We start from the raw sequence: 14,672 nt of genomic DNA on the forward strand, positions 1-14,672 counted from the left end.
TAGCATTTTCCTCAACAAGATGTATATGCTCACAACACGGGTTAGTAGCATTTGCATTGTCAATTAAAACCATATGAGGAAATGTGGCTTTCTCCTTAGTTAGCTTCACTTGAAGTTGATCATGAGACTCCTTGAGACTAGCGTGAATACCCTTCAAGGCCTTGTGGGCCTTGTCAAGTATATCAAACTCCTCTTTGAGTCTAGCAAGATCAACCTCAAGTTTGGCCTTCTCGGAATTTAGCACACGAGAAACAACAAGAACATGATCATAATCGTTCTTTAACTTAGCATGATCAACGTTGTGTGACTCCTCAAGAGCCAAACGAAGACCACGCTCTTCCTCAAGAGCATTGGAAAGATCTAAAATCTCATCGGCATAGTCACGACTATGCCCTTCCATCTTAGTGATGGTATCTTCGTGAGCCTCGATCATGTCATTGGCTTCACCAAGTTGTTCCAAGAGAGCAACAAAGTGCTTCTTGGATTTACCCTTAAGTTTTCCCATAAAGGCCTCAAACTCATTTGCCTCCACATTAGCTCCCTCATGTTCATCAATGCTATCCGTCGAAGAAGGATGATTAGTGATGGTAGTTTTGATGTTGGGGGTTACCTTGTTGGTGGCTTTAGCCATGAGGCACTTGGCGGTGATGCTTTCATTGGGTGAGTCGAAGAAAGACACCCGTGGAGTCATCGCAATGGCAACGGAGGCCATGGCAACCGACCCATCACTTTCATCATCGTCATCATCCTCATTGTACTCTTCTTGTACCACCAATGCCCTGGGAGGCGTCTTCTTGGTGAAGTTGCTCTTATTGGGGAACGACTTGGCCTTGTCCTTTCGGATGAGCTTGCCACCATTGTCTTCCCTCTTCTCATACGGGCATTCTGCAACAAAATGACTCACGTTGGCGCAATTGTAGCAAGTCCTTACACGTTGCTTGCCCCTCGTGCCACTTGAGTTGTTTTTGCTAAAGTTTGGCCTCGAGTTTTTCTTGCTCCAAAATTTCCTTGAAGCAAGTGCCATGTGTTCATGATATGCATACTTCGTATCTTCAGGGTTGCTCTCCTCTTCTTCCTCTTCTTCTTCTTCAACGGTGAGCTTGGCCTTCAATGCAAGGTTAGGCCTCTTTGCCCTTTGAGAACGAAGCACCGCATTGTCGGCGGTCTTGTCCAAAATGTTCATGGCCACAAACTCATCCAACACTTCGCTTGAGGTCAAAGTGTGGAAGTCCGGTCTTTGACGAATGACGGAAGACATGGCCTTGTGATAGGGCATCATTGCCGTGAGGAATTTGCGCTTGATCCAATTGTCATCCGTGTCCTTGCTCCCGTGATCTCGTAGTGAGACCGCGAGTTTGGTTACTCTCCTATAAATCTCACGAGGTTCTTCATCTTCTTTCATTGCAAACTCATCGGCCTCATCTTGTACCACTTCATAGTTGGAGCGTTGAATGCTTGCGCTTCCCTAGTAGAGAGACAACACAATGCCATGGCGAAATCTGCCATTATCTTCAGCTCCCATGTTAGTCAGGCTGTAACTCATGATATTAAGCAGATTTTCCCTGTTTCTAACATGGAGGCTCATTTTTCTCATCTGGGTCACCCTCTTATTCTTCCTGCTAAGAATAGATCTGCTGCCTATAATTTTGTTTTAGATAAATTTCTGAATAAGCTACCGGCTTACAAGGCTAACATGCTTTCTCATGCAGCTAGGCTTGAGTTAATCAAATCTGTTTTCTCTGCTATTCCTGTTTACTATATGGCTAACATTTTGTTCTCCAAAAAACTTTTAGCCAAACTCACTACTATTATTAGGAACTTTTGGTGGACAGGTATTAGGGAAAATAATTCCAACAGGGGTTTGTGTCTTCGCGCTTGGAAGGATATTTGCAATTCAAAGCAGGAAGGTGGGCTTGGTATTAGGAATTTGCAAGCGGTTAATGAAGGGTTGATTCTTGCAGCTGCTTGGCGTCTGGCTAAAGATCCTTCCTCTCATCTTCATTTGGTCCTTAAATCTAAATATTTCTTTGATACTTCGATTTGGCTGGCTAGCTCGTCCACTCCAAAATCTGCTTTTTGGTCTGCCATCCTTAAAATGCTTCCAAAACTCAAAGCTCATTCTTTCTATCAGCTCACTCAAGGTAATGTTTCTATATGGAGCACTCCCTGGTGCTCTCTTTGGACTACTGTTTATGATCACCTTATTGTTCAGCCTTCAGGTTATGTTTACCCTTCTCTTGTTAAAGATCTTTGGGTTCCTGGAACCAAAATTTGGGATAATAATTTGATTTCTTCTCTTTTCCGACAGCCTCTTGCTACTGCTATTATTCAAACTGATATTATTCAAGAGAACTGTCCGGATATACTTTGTTGGGATCTAACACCTAATGGCAATTGTACTTCCAAATCCACTTATAAATTGTGCTTGCAGGACATTCATGCTAATCCTAGATCTGCTCCTTCTCAAGTTCCTTTGCAGATTAAAAATCTTCTAAAGCTGATTTGGAAGCAAAAGACAATAATTCCTAGAGTCAAGACTTTTGCTTGGAGGCTTCTCCGGGAGGCCCTTCCCACAGGTTTGAGAGCTGGCCGCTTTTCTCTACATATCTCTCAATTTTGTTGCAGATGTGGACAACAAGAAGATGAGATGCATTTGTTTTTTCTTTGCGACTTCGCTAGAGCTGCTTGGTTCTCTTCTCCTTGGTGCATTAGAACGGATGCACTAATTCAAGCCAATCCTACTATTCACAGCGTTTTACATGCTTTAATTAACATGATTCATTCCCATGCATATGTGCCTAACATTCTTAATTTTTTGTGGTGCCTATGGAAAGCTCGGAATGACCATCTTTTCAACAGGAAAAGAGCTCTTCCCTATCAAATTCATATTGCTGCTAAAGCTCTCGATGTTGAATTGAATGATAATATGCATGTTTCTCTCCAAAATAACGTTGTTTGTGCTGTGCCTACTGTTAACCAGCTACCTGTGCAGGGAAAAACAATTAAGTCTGATCTTCTGCTAACAGGACCAAGAGTTTACTCTGATGCAGCTTTCAGGTGTAAAAAAATCCCTGGTTTAACTCAAGGAATGGTGGCTACTGGCATCGGAGTCTACCTTTGTTTGCCACAAGATCCGACGGAAATCAATGTTCAGATTCAAGCGTCTTCTGCGGATACAGATTCTCCTTTGAAAGTGGAAGCTTTGGCTCTTCTCTTGGCGGCTCAAGTGGCTAATCGCCTTAACATTTCTCAACCTACTTTCCTCACCGACTGCCTCTCTTTGGCATCGTTTGCTGCTTCTTCTAAGGCTTCTGATGTTGCCATCCCCTGGGCTATCAGGAAAATACTAGCTGAATTTTTCTTCTTCTCCTCTGACCTTCATGCTCAGGTGTTTCACATTTCTAGGGAGATCAATGGGATTGCCCACAATATGGCTCAACATGTTCTTAGGCCTTATCTAGGACCTGACATATGCTGTTTTGCCTCAGCTCATCGAAATGGATCTTGCCCTGTAGTTTCTCTTCTTTCCAATTTTCAGTTCCAGGGATTTGTAATCCATGCTGTACACTGTTATTGAGCTGAATAGTAAAGTTTGGCGCTTTGTGCGCCTTCTGTTGTTCAAAAAAAACAATGCCATGCATCTTTGGCCAAGGCGAAGGGACGAAGATGAGGTAGGTCTTCGGGTGGAATTGCATCTTGGATGATGAAGAGAGCATTCTCATTGAATTGATTGTCCGCGGCTTCTCAAGGAGTGAAGTTGCTTGAATCATGCGGATAGAAACATTCTTCAATGATTCTCCAAAGGTTAGTGTTCACATGATTTAAATGACGTTTAAAGCGGTAACCCAAGAATCAAAGTCCTCATTTTTCACAATCTTAAAGGGAGGACCGGCATGATTCAAATGAGTAGAAGGAACCGGTCCATCATAAACAAATGGTGGTTCCACATGAGCAAAGATGCCGGTGCCATTTTTACCACTAGAAGACGGAGCCTTTTCACTACTAGCTTCCCCCTTGTCGGGGATAACATCCGTCGCCTTGTCGGTGGGATCACCCACTTTCAACGGTGCGGTGGAAAGTTTAAGCCCCTCAAGAAATTTAGTAAACATGCTTTCAACCTCGGTCGTCATGGAGGTCTTCAATGTCTCTAAGGCCACATTGAACTCCTCACGAGAGACCGAGGTTCCCCCATCGCCCGTAGACGAGATCGGATTCACACCGGAGTGTTCCTCCACACCGTCTACGGTATCAACCATACTCTTTGGACGGTAAAGTCCTTAATAAAGAAACGAGGCTCTGATACCAATTGAAAGGATCGATATGATTGATTAGAGGGGGGTGAATATGCAACTACCAATTTTTTAACTTAACTTTATCAAATTAAACTTTGCATCAAAGTAGGTTGTCTAGATGTGCAACTAGGTGAGCAACCTATATGATGCATTACCAACAAGCAAACAAGCAAGCAAAAGAAGTAACACTAAAGAGCTTGCACAAGTAAAGGTAAGAGATAACCAAGAGTAGATCCGGTGAAGACGAGGATGTGTTACCGAAGTTCCTTCCCTTTGAAGGGAAGTATGTCTCCGTTAGAGCGGTGTGGAAGCACAATGCTCCCCAAGAAGCCATTAGGGCTACTGTATTCTCCTCACGCCCTCACACAATGCGAAATGCCGTGATTCCACTATTGGTGCCCTTGAAGGCGGCGACCGAACCTTTACAAACAAGGTTGGGACAATCTCCACAACTTAATCGGAGGCTCCCAACAAAACCAGAAGCTTCACCACAATGGACTATGGCTCCGTGGTGACCTCAACCGTCTAGGGTGCTCAAACACCCAAGAGTAACAAGATCCGCTAGGGATGAGTGGGGGAATCGAAAATCCCTTGGTGGAGTGTAGATCAGGGCCTTTTCAACCACTCCCGAGCAAATCAACAAGTTTGATTGGCTAGAGAGATAGATCGGGCGAAAATGGAGCTTGAAGCATTTAATGGAGCTTAAGCAATAAATGGAGCTTGAGGGGGAAGAGGTAGGTCAAAGGGAAGAAGGGGACCCCCTTTTATAGTGGGGGCAACAATCCAACCGTTGCCCCCCACCAACTAGCCCCGCACAGGGCGGTACTACCGCTAAGAGGGGGCTGTACTACCGCTAAGTCAGCGGTACTGCCGCACCAGCCAGCGGCACTGCCGCGCAGAGAAGACTAGGAGGGAATAGGACCCAACGCGGTACTACCGTGGTGGTAGGGGCGGTACTACCGCTCCTGAAATGATACTACCGCCTCTACAACCGCAACTAGTGCCGCAAAACCCGACACGAGAAAAAGAGCCCTCGAGTCGAGGTGGTAGGAGCCAGACAGCCCAGCGGTACTACGGCAGCGGGGTCACGGGCGGTACTACCGCTATGGAGCGGAACTACCGCTTGTGACCCTTCGGCCGTACTACCGCTGGTAGTGCGGTACTACCGCTGGGACATAGAAGAGAGAGAGAGGATCTCTTCAAAGAGATTGAGGACGAGGCGGTGGTGCCAGGCACCCCAGCGGTACTATTGTTGTGGAGTCACGGGCGATACTACCGCTGTGGAGCGGTACTGCCGCTTATGGCTCCTCAGCGGTACTACGGCTGGGTTGCGCGGTACTACTGCTGGGACCCAGACAGGACAAAGAAAAATGGAGAGATCTTTTCAATGGAATGGAAAAGCTCAGAGGGTGAGAAGCTGATGTGTACGAGTTGATTCCACCCATGCAATACCCCAGCAGACCCTCTCTTGATAGAACGGTGCCCTCTACGTAACTAGTCCACCAAGAGAGAAACGAAAGAGCTACACCGTCTTGAAAGACATTCCGAAGGGAAGAAAACATCTCGTGCGAGGGATGAATCTGTGAACTATTCAAAGCACATGATTAGTCTGCAAACATGTTGTCATCAATCACCAAAACTATCTTGAGAGAGATATACCGTAACAACTATTTTTAATCATGAGCCACACCCTTACCCAGAGTAGTATAGACAATATGACACCGCAACCTAAAACGGTATTCATAGCTTAGGAGCTGCCAAGTTCATGTATTTTCTGTTAGCCTTTGCAAGCTAGCTCTGGCATAGAAAGCAACTTTTTAGCCAGGAAAAAAATCAACTTACAACTTCTGTTAGTTCAGATCCAAGGTAGAGTTGCTAACATAATAAATTCCATAGCTAAATTTAGTCACATACCCAACACTTATCACCATATTGTGTGTTCATCCAACATCGTGACAGCAGCCTAAGTCACAACTTGTGACTGTCAAAAATTCTCAAGAGAAGGATGTAAAAGAGTTGTATTACCGTTCACAAGACAAAATTTGGGCTTAGTACTGAGGGTCAAAAAAAGCTTATTCATACACCCAGTCCCTCATGTTTCTGCATCTACAATTGTTGTGATGACAATCTTCAGTTATATACTCTAACTCACTTCTTCCTACATTTCACTTAATCAAATTAGTTGCAAATGTGCTTTAGCTTTTAATACCACCTTATTCTGAAGTGGTAGACCCTGCATCCTATTATATACCTACCTGTACAAAAAAATTAGAAAAGGAGGATGACCCCCGGCCTCTGTATCTGGGCGATGCATGCGGCCACTTTTTATTGGGGGAGAATTTCATTTCCCCGGCCTCTGCACCAACTAGGGATGCATACGGCCTTTTAAGTATGAGTACTAGGATTTTTAATCTCGATTACGCACCGAGCCCAGTCCTCAATAAGTGCGTGAGTACCAGGAAAGCCTGGTCCTCAAGAATAAATAGGAACCTAAATTCGCCTCCGTGAGGATTCAAAACCAGGTGTTGGGTTTGTACATCCACTCCCCCAACCAGTTGAGCTAGGCTCACTCCCCTTGTTAACCGATTCTTTGCATTTTAATCTCCTGAAAGTCTTGCTAGCCTTCGGTTTTCTTGGCATTCTCTTAAATTTCCTGTCCAAAAGGTAGTCTGAAATATGAATTGCCAAACCAGTTAATTGGTTATACTTCATAGGAACATAATGTGTTGTATGATAATAGCAAAGTATTCCATGCAGGAAATTCTTATTAGTGGGAGCGACCATAGTCCATACCTACTTCAAAAATGAAAATGAGATTGAGATGTCCAATGCGTCTTGCCTTGTTCTCCTTGCCCAGAATACCGTTGACAATTAGGCATTTGGTCCAACAAATAGCATTGCCCAGGTAGAATAGCACACGCATGGCATTAGCTGCATTACACAGGTAGATTCAGCACACATCGTACAAGGATTCTATTATTCTTAGCACAGACTCGAGAGAGATACTGCATGTGTAGCAGCAGCAAAGATCAAAATCGCGGGAGATTACATTTCGCGGCAGCTCATCTCTAACGCTACAGCAGCTAAGTCATTTAGCGGGAATTACTACAGGGCATTTTCAGCAGAAAAACAGGTGATTTTCGTCAGGAAAACAGATTTACTCGAACTGAAAAAGGGTAAAGCACAAGAAGTGAACAAGTGAAGAACTCAAGATTGACATGGGGATGTACTTGCTAATGGTACTGCATCCACAAATGGACAGAGAACGCTTGCCTATACTTGCTGGGAGTTGGAGAAGACGTTGCGGACTCGTCGCCTTGCCGCCTCACCCGTCACCTCTGGCTTGTCGCCGTCGGCGCCTCACCCATCACAGCTTCATGCTTGTCGCCGCCTTGCCCATCATTGCCTCTCTCTGGCTTGCCGCCTGGATCCCTATTCACCGCCTTGTCGCCTCGCCCATCACTGCCTCCAGCCTGCGGTGAAGCAGCCGCCGGCCTGCCGGAAACTCCTCAGATGCGAGGGACTGAACGGAGCGATGCTAGATTTCCTGGAGGTCCTGCTCTGCCGTGGCAAATTTTGGTCCCAGATGGACCTCTGTTTCGGCCCGCTGAAGCCGTTCCAACGAAATTCCAGCGACCTCGAGGTAGCGCCGTTTCGCGCGGCGATCGTGGCCTTCGAGCCAGATCCGGCAAATTTGGCATCGCGCCGCGGTAGTCTCCCAGCGGCAATTGGCTGCTGTTTCGCCGGCGTGGAATTTGCGTCGAGGGATTGCGCCCTGGCTCTTAAATAGGCGAAGGGAGACGTCGAGAAAACTCCTCGGTTTCTCTAGAGTACACGCGTGGCATTCAACAGACAAGATGAATACCCCAGAAGGCCTACGTCAAAGCGGCAACCGACCTAAAAATTACACGTGCGATCAAACCTAGTCAAAGCGGTGGAGGTGCAGAAAGCTTGACCGGTAAAAAGAACATTGCACACGAACTCCCCCATACACGCGTCAATCAAAGAAATACGGTAAAAAAAATTCCAGAAAAACCAGAAAAATGGAACCCTTACAGGCCTAGACTTCTTAGTATGTCTCCGATAAGCTATCCGAGGAAACGCGCCGGCCATGGTGACATGGCGAGCCTCTGTGAAGATCTGCACCTCCATTTCCGGGCCGGGCCAGAATGGATCATGAAGGGAGGACAATCCTCTGAGCGCTTCTTTGAGTTGCAAATATTCTCGATTGGTCCGCTCACAGGCTACGTGCCCCAGCCAAGCATGTCGGTAGCACAAGATCAAGATGGTATGGGCGACCATGGCGTGGAGCGGCAGGAACTTCTAAACGTGTCAGCTGCGTTCACGGTGTCCGACAGTTTCTTTGGGCCGCGTTCGGTGATGTCGCTGGAGGGCGTGTACAACCCGGAGGATGGGCGGATGCACCTGGTCGGCTGCCAAGGCGTCGAGGCCCCATGGAAGATCATGTCAAAGATGAGAGGCCTTCGAAGCGGGATGGACAGCTCCATCGAGTTGGAGGTGCAGTACCCGCCGACGAGGATGCGGTGGCTCTTCAGCCCGTCAGCGAAGGTCCACCTGTCCAGCACAAGGGCCACCGGCGACCCGCTGTACTTCAACAGGACTGAGCTCCTAGAGCACCCCTCCTATTATGCCCGGGAGATGTCAAACCGATTCATGGAGCAGAAGGGGGCCGTCTGCCTCGCCATGCCATCGGCCACCATCGCCGCGCCTTCAGGCAGCTGCGCTACATGGAGTCCCACCCAGACACCGTGCCGTACATCTCCCTCGGGATGCTCGGCGTCCAGGCGCTCGGCTACGGCACGGCGCTGGTCACCGACGCCAGTATCCTACTCGCGTGGCCAAGGACGTTCGACGGCGACGACAACTACAGGATGCAGGTCCGGGGCTTTGCACTGGGACATGGACTACTTCGTGAAAGCTCTCGCCCTCCTCCTCACACTGCGCCTGGCGCACAAGGTGCGGCGGGCCAGGGTCCGTGCGCGGGCGCGGATGCCTCTTGTGCGGCGGTCCAGGGTCCGTGCGCGGGCGCGGATGCCTCTTGTGCGGCGGTCCAGGGTCCGTGCACGGGCGCGGATGCCGCTCGAGCCAGGACGCGTCCCGAGCGACATGGCCAGGCTGCACCTTGTCGGTCTCCTGTTCGTCCTCGCCGTGCACTGGCTGCTGGCCACCTACGACGGCACGTCAACCAAGCCGCCACCGCATGTGGCGTACACCCAGCAAGCACAATGCCAGGGAGAATCCTATACCCATAGCCGACCCTCGTACAACATGGCGGCCATGGCGGAGCAGTACATGGGTCTGGTAAGGGAATGGTTCCTGCTGCCGCAGGTCATGGGCAACGCCGTGTGGCGCGTCAACTGCCGGCCTCTGAGGAAGAGCTACTACGCCGGAATCACCGGCATGTCGCTGCTGCCGCACGTCTATGGGTTCCTGCGGCCGCCTTCCGCGGTTGACATGTACCCTGTCCCTTACGAGGTCCAAGACGGGGTCACCATGGACTTGTACCCCAAGGCTGGTGGCGTGGTGGTGCCGCTCGTCGCGCTAGTGCTCGCGCTCTTGGTCTACGTGCAGCAGCGCTGGAACCACTACAGGATCCTAGGGTGGGCCGTTGTAGACAAGGAGAAGAATAATTAAGCTGCAGCACGTGTACTGAAGGGCTAGCTGCTTGGAACAAGACCAAGAGACAGATAGAAAACGGAAGGAAACGTCAACGCAAATTGTGCTTTCTCAGATTGAGTTTTACTAGTTCAATAAAATTTGTAAATTTGTGTGGTTTGTTTGGAACACACATAAAGTAGTAGATAATAATTCTATGGGAGTTCTATGATTATATCATTATGCAGTCACTAGAAATAATCAAGGGTCGTTACCTAGTGAGCAAAATACGAATGCCGGATAATAATAATAATTCGAATCATACACGGCCAGTTTCCACTTTCCGCCCTTATTACTGTCTGCTGGTGCCCAGTTACAGACACATAGATAACCATTCTAAGTAGAGCTCTGCAAAAATCATGGTAATGAAGCTATAGCTCCTTTCTGAATATAATAATCGTTACGCTGCACCCATCGAGAAGATCAGGAGAAGGACTATCCTTTCCTTACTCATCTTGTGGTGGGTGACAAATAAGAATAAGACGGGCAAAGTACGTACCGGCCATCTGTGATGCGGATTTTGCGTCTCTGTTCGTGAGCGCCACCAGGAGGCAACACGTTGCCAAGGACATTGATTAATCAAATGGCATCTGAACAAAATGTGAAAGTGTGAAACTATTAGTTGTTTGTTGCTGCTTGGATGAGCTATGATGTGAAACAGGTCTATACTTTGCATAACCTCGGTTCTCTATCTTCTTCTCCTGGCTTGCTCTTGCGACTTTTGGGAGGCACCTAACCATGACATAGACAGACACCACTGCCTTGGTACGTGCAGGAAGCCGATTATGTACAAGGTTACATAACCTCAAGGAATCAGCTATAGAATAATCTGGAGGTTACATGACCTGAAAAAAGGGTGAAACAAAATTAGAGGAAAAAAACTGTGCGTACAAAGAAATGAGCAAGATCATTGGCCTAATAGACAAGATTAGATCGTTTCACCTGAAGAAAATTTTCTTTGCTCAGAGAGTGTTGGTAAAAACAGATCTCTGGTGGATACAAACAACACGGAAGAGCTTCGCTCCTAGCAGATTTGAATTGAAACACATTCAGCTTGTGGTTTTCTTAACATACTACATACTAGCACTGGAACACATAACTAAAACAAACAACAGAGCTCTAGTATCTACTGAAATCCATTTTTCCTCTCAGAGAAGATTGCGAACAGACACACCTTCGAGGACAGCCTTTAGCTTGTCAAACACCCATGCATACTTGAATGACCTGTTGTTCATCTCAGCAGCTTCCTTCTTGGACCTCTCGATCACACGCTTGTCAATACCTCCAAGCTTGTAGATCAGATGCCCAGTGATGGTTGACATGGCCAGTGACCACGATGTTCATGTGAGTCTTGTCCTTACCAATTGCTGAAACTGCAAGATCAAAGTAGTTGTCGAGCGATGGGTTAAATCAGATACTGAGACACACAAGCCAATCAAACTGCAGGCACTAGTTAGATACACATAACAGAGAATGCAGGCACAAATGCTTTTGTTATGGCTGGTTTAGCTAGGCCCACCGGGCAATCTTAGCCCACAAGTTATCTTAGGTTAATTCTTCTGCAAGTTATCTAGGTTATAAATATAGGCTGTAAGACTCTTTTTGAAATTAAGCAATAAGAAGATTATTATCTCTAATGCCCGGCTCCCAGAGGAGCCGGAACCCTAGCCGCCTTTAACCCTAGCCGCCGCCGCCATCTCCCTCCTCTTCCGCGACGGCGCTCAACCGCCGGCGCGGCCGCTCATCGCCTCGCCCAGCTCCCTCCTTCCCCTACTGCTTACGCCCCAGGCCTGGTAGGGTACAAGTTCCTACCAATTTGGTAATCAGAGACCAAGTTCTGATCATGTCCCTGCCACCACCACCGCCGGCGCTTTCCAGCGGATCCACCGCGCCGATGACGACGGCGCCATCCCTCACCGCGCCGATGCTGCCGGCGCCGTCCCTCACCGCGCCGACGACGTCCGCCGCTGGATCAACCCCGCTGGCGGGCCCCGTCTCCACCGCGACCCCGGCCGCGCCGTCCTCCACAATTCCTCCTGCGCCGCCGCCGTCCGCCGTCTTCACACCGGAGCAGGTCACGGCCACCCTGCGGGACCTCGTCACCGCCGTCCAGAGCCTCTACTTGCAACAGCAGCAGTACACGACCGGGCCCTACATGCCCTTGCCGACGGCGCCCCCTGCCGCCTACGGCCACACGCCGTGGCCGCTCCAGGGCGTCTCTCCGTACGGCGCGCCCCTCTGGCCCTTGGCGCCGACGCCGTCCTCGGGCCCCTGGCCGCTACAGCAGATGCCGCAAGCGGCGGCCACCGGACCGCTGCAGCCGTTCTCCGCGCCGACCTACACTGGGCAGCCCCTGCTGCCGTTTCCAGCGGGACACCCCGGCGGGACTACGCCGGCCGCGGCCCCTCTGTGGTACTTGCAGCCACCCCCTCCCGCGGCCACCGACGCCCCCGTGCACCCCCCGCCACCGACGCTCCAACCACCGGCACCGACCCTGCCTAGCTCAGGGGCACCCTCACCGACCGGCCTCCCGATTCATCAGTTCCGGTTCCCGCCCTCCCCATCGCCACTTCCAGCATGGGCGGCTGGGTCTTCGCCATCGCCGGTCTACACCACAGCTCCGGAGCAACCGGCCCCGTTTCCGCAGTTCAGCGGGCCATCCAGCTCCGCGGGTCCCTAACCGGAGTACTCCGACCAGGCGCCACCCGCCTCGCTGCTTCGCACCTCTGAGCCAGCTCGACACGGCGCTCCGACCCAGACACCGCCACGGTTTGCCAAGATCGACTTCGCCACCTATGACGGCACGGAGGACCCCCTCAACTGGCTCAACCAATGCGACCAGTTCTTTCGCGGGCAGCGCACTCTCGCATCGGAGCGTACCTGGCTCGCCTCGTATCACCTCCGCGGCGCGGCACAGACCTGGTATTACGCCCTCGAGCAGGACGAGGGCGCCATGCCCCCTTGGGAGCGCTTCCGCGAGCTCTGCCTCCTTCGCTTTGGGCCTCCGGTTCGCGGGAGCCGCCTAGCGAAGCTCGGCCGCCTTCCCTTCACCTCCACGGTGCAGGACTACGCCGCCCGTTTCCAGGCCCTGGCATGCCATGCGTCGGGTGTGACGGCGCAGCAGCGGGCCGACCTCTTTGTCGGTGGACTTCCGGATCACATCCGCGTGGACGTGGAGCTTCGGGGACCCCAGGATCTCCAGTCGGCCATGTACTACGCCCGTGCTTTCGAGCGCCGTGCGGTGGCCATCCAGCAGGAATCACCATCCCGGACCGCTGGGTCGCTACCCGGGCCGGATTCCGCACAGGGTCGGCCTGCACAGGCTACTGCGGCACCCCTCGCCGTGACCGCGGCGCGCCCGTTCCGCCGGCTCACCTCAGCCGAGCTACTCGAGCGTCGCCGCCAAGGGGTGTGCTTCAACTGCGACGAGCCCTACACGCCCGGCCATGCTTGCCCGCGACTCTTCTACCTGGAGGTTGCAGACTACATTCCGGAGGACGCCGTCGCCGCCGACCTGGCCGCCCCAGCTGTCGAGAAGGTGTTTGACGCTAGTTGATCACCTAAAGGAGTTCCGCAAGCGCTTCCCCACCTTACAGCTCGAGGACGAGCTGTTTGTGCAGGCGGGGAGAAGTGTTATGACCGGTTTAGCTAGGCCCACCGGGCAATCTTAGCCCACAAGTTATCTTAGGTTAATTCTTCTGCAAGTTATCTAGGTTATAAATATAGGCTGTAAGACTCTTTTTGGAATTAAGCAATAAGAAGATTATTATCTCTATTGCCCGGCTCCCAGAGGAGCCGGAACCCTAGCCGCCTTTAACCCTAGCCGCCGCCGCCATCTCCCTCCTCTTCCGCGACGGCGCTCAACCGCCGGCGCGGCCGCTCATCGCCTCGCCCAGCTCCCTCCTTCCCCTACTGCTTACGCCCCAGGCCTGGTAGGGTACAAGATCCTACCAGCTTTTAATTCTACTCAGGACTCACAGATCCTAGAACCAAACAGAAGTAAAACATAAGTCTTTTTTTAATAAAGAGGGCAAGTAAAACATAAATCTGACTAACAATAAATCCAAAAGCTTGCGGATGAGCATGAGCACCGAAACCAACCAGAGATATCCTACATGGGCATGAGCAACTCCTTTAAGTTACGGCCAAAAACAACTTGCATCAGCGCATAAGAGAATCTGAAAGTTTCAGATTTGCAGCTACTAGAAGCAAGCATCACCGCTCCTGTTATGGCTAGGGTCTATACAAATGTAAAATGCAGAGACGAAGTTTAATCTATATGGATGTAAATGAAGAGATGAGGTTTTGTTTATAGAACCCTGATTCCCCACAATTTGTTTTCTCGCCAACTTAATAAATTTTCTTTGCTCAGACAGGGTTGCTAATAACAGATCTCCGGTGGACACAAACAACACAGAAAAGCTTCCGTTCATAGCATTGAATTAAAACACATTCAGTATGAGGTTTTCTTAGCATACTAGCACTGGAAACTCACAACTAAAACAAACAACATATTTTTAGTATCCCCTGAAATGCATTTGCCAAGTAGTTGTTCCTGTTTTCTGTCTAGTCTTTTGCTTTCTTCTTTTGGTTGGGGCATCCCCTGTTATGGGAAATAAACATGTTGATTCTAGGTTAGATCACCCGTGGTGGAACTAATTGCTATCTTTTCTTTACCTCAAAACATACCTCTTTATTCATTCA

At 49.9% G+C, this 14,672-nt stretch overlaps 1 protein-coding gene across 10 annotated transcripts in view; it reads right to left on the minus strand.

Moving 5' to 3' along the window:
* Positions 1-6,294: 6,294 nt before the first annotated feature.
* The window catches only part of LOC123102166 (DNA-binding protein HEXBP), an 11,605-nt gene continuing 3,227 nt past the window's right edge, over positions 6,295-14,672 (minus strand). Inside the window, exons 2-8 of one of the 10 annotated variants that reach the window (XR_006448791.1) lie at positions 11,143-11,341; positions 10,911-10,992; positions 10,638-10,813; positions 10,468-10,558; positions 10,184-10,316; positions 7,086-7,223; positions 6,295-6,961 (exon numbers count right to left, since the gene is read on the minus strand). The gene's annotated coding sequence lies outside the window, so the exon portion shown is untranslated. The remainder of the gene's footprint in view (positions 6,962-7,085; positions 7,224-10,183; positions 10,317-10,467; positions 10,559-10,637; positions 10,814-10,910; positions 10,993-11,142; positions 11,342-14,672) is intronic. The other 9 variants (XR_006448795.1, XR_006448792.1, XR_006448793.1 and 6 more) reach the window with 9 other exon arrangements.

Source organism: Triticum aestivum, chromosome 5A (assembly GCF_018294505.1).
Source record: "Triticum aestivum cultivar Chinese Spring chromosome 5A, IWGSC CS RefSeq v2.1, whole genome shotgun sequence".
Lineage (NCBI taxonomy): Eukaryota > Viridiplantae > Streptophyta > Magnoliopsida > Poales > Poaceae > Triticum > Triticum aestivum.